Genomic DNA, 2,498 nt, shown 5'->3' on the forward strand with positions numbered 1-2,498 from the left:
CGTGCGTGTGTGCGTGCGTGTGTATGTGTGTGTGTGTGTGTGTGAGAGAGAGAGAGAGAGAGAGAGAGACAGAGAGACAGAGAGACAGACAGAGGTAGAGAGACAGAGAGAGAGCCAGAGAAAAAGAGAGAGGCAGAGACACATACAGACAGAGACATGCCTGCCACGTGCATGCAGTGCTCAAGGAGATGAGGTTAGTCCCCTGAAACTAGAGTTACAGATGGTTCTGAGCTGCCTACCTGGAGCCTGAACTCTAGCCTGGCTGAACAGCCTATGTTTTTGGCAGCCCAGCCATCACCAGCCTCACTTCCTCCATTTTAAATGATCAGTGCAACATTCCGTGCAGAGGTGGAGCTCTGCCATCCCTTGTCTAGGAAGCCTGTCTGGCCAACACTTAGCAAGGAAAAGAAAATGGGGCCCGTGGGACCATCTGAGGATGTGAAGTGCAACAGGATATGCCAAGATGTAGTTTCAGAACACACTGAGCCAGCTTCCTCTCCATGGCTGTTTAGACTGTTTCTCGTGCTTAGATATTCTCAAATACTATAATAGACCTTTTTACCAAATATGTCATTCAGAAACTAGTACCTTCCCTCAAGCACCGGTTTCTAAACTCTGAGGACAGATATGTGTGTCTCATCTTCCATTGCGGCCCCCATATGGGAAATTATTTAAATATCCAGATTGTCACACTGACTAAGTCACATTATTCGCTAACAGGAAAGGAATGTGCTGTCCAGGCAATGAGAGGCTTTCAGGAGACTCTAAATCTTACAGAAGAAGTTATATATCATTCTGTGTGTGCCTCCGCATGATGCATGTCTGTGCATGGATGTGCCCAGGCATGTGACTTTACCCTCTGGCCCAATTCATTGACCTGGGATTCTAATTCCTTTAAATTAAAAAAAAATGATTTAATATTTTTTTATTCTTTGAGATTTTATAATCCATACAGTGTACTTTGATCGTATCTACATTTTACTTCTCACCCCAACTCCCTCCTAAATACAGCCTCAAAGCTGCGTTCTCTGTCTCTTAAAAGAGCCTGCTCCCTGCTCTCTACCCTAGAGTCTGAGGTAGGACTTTGTCTCTATTTTATTTTTTCCTGTTTCCCTCCCACCACGTGTTCCCGCCAACCTCCTTTGCTTCCTAGCACCCTGAGTCGGGTGGATGTGGTATTTTTACTACCTTGGGCACCTGGGTTAGGCTTTTTGTGGTTTTCAGCTTGGGTCCAGAAATGCTCATGGTTTTCCTTCACTTCCCTGATGTTAACTTGGGGTTCACTGGCTGCAGTCCCTGTCCTCACCCTTGCAGTGCCTGGCAAGCTGTCAGGAGAGTCCGTCCGTTACAGGAAGAGCTGGAGGACCTATGGGTTCCCATGGCTGCCTCAGAGGTGCAGAGGACCATGGCCACGGGCTAGAACAAGCTGTTGGTAAGTCATCAGACCGCAAAAGCCTAGCACAAAGGTCACATGACTTAAATTCGAGCATCAAGGGCTTGCCTACCATGCAGAATCATGGGTCAATTCCCAGCACTTTTCATGCTTGCACATATACCTGCATACACACACACACACACACACACACACACACACACACACAGAGGCATAATGTATGTATATAATAAATATAAAAAATTTTTTTAATTGTTTTTCTCCCCAAGATTAAAATTCTTAGCCAGATGTTGACTCATGCCTGCAATCCCAGCACTTAGGAGGTAGAGACTGGTCAGTCAAGGTCACTGTCAGTGATATTGTGAGTTCAAAGCCAGCCTGGACTCCAGAAGACCCCACTGAATTTTTCATAGATGTCTCAGTAGTCATATATGCTGGTCTGTGAAAACCTACCAATTCCTGGGCTATTTCTCAAAGTTGGCAGGTGAATTCATAAATATACCCAAACTCAATTGAATTCTAAATTTCTCAATTGAACTCTAATCTTCTGAGGGCTGAGGCCACAGGAAGTAAGCCCAGGGAGTCGTTTCAGAGCAAAACATGATTTGGCCTATGCCTTTGCCCAAAGGCCAGAGAGGCAGTCATTGTCTTCAGGAAGTCGTAGCATTACACAGACTTTGAACTCCAGCCTACTCTAGCCTGGCTAACACTAAAGGTGGGGCTGGTGAGAGTCATGCTGACTTGTTTGTCACTCTCTGGAAGTCCTGGGGACCCTCACTTTGCAAGATCAGTCATTCATGACTGTCCTACACCAGCAGTTCCTGGGTTTGACACCTGCGGAGTAACAGATGTGGAGATGAACTGGTACCAAGTCCCCTGTGACCAGAAGACTTTGTGAGAGATTCCTGAGGAGGCCTGAGACCTCTGTGCAGTGCCTAACTGTGGGCGTGGCGGCAAGGGCACCTGGGAGATGAAAAAGGAGAGGGGACTACTGTGATAGCTGTGACTCATCCTAGCTAATGCTCCAGGTGGGCCAGCCACTGTCACACTCTGATAGCTTATACAGATCTTTTTTTTTTTTAACTTTTTTTTTTTTTTTTTTTTT

Source organism: Mus caroli, chromosome 6 (genome assembly GCF_900094665.2).
Source record: "Mus caroli chromosome 6, CAROLI_EIJ_v1.1, whole genome shotgun sequence".
NCBI lineage: Eukaryota > Metazoa > Chordata > Mammalia > Rodentia > Muridae > Mus > Mus caroli.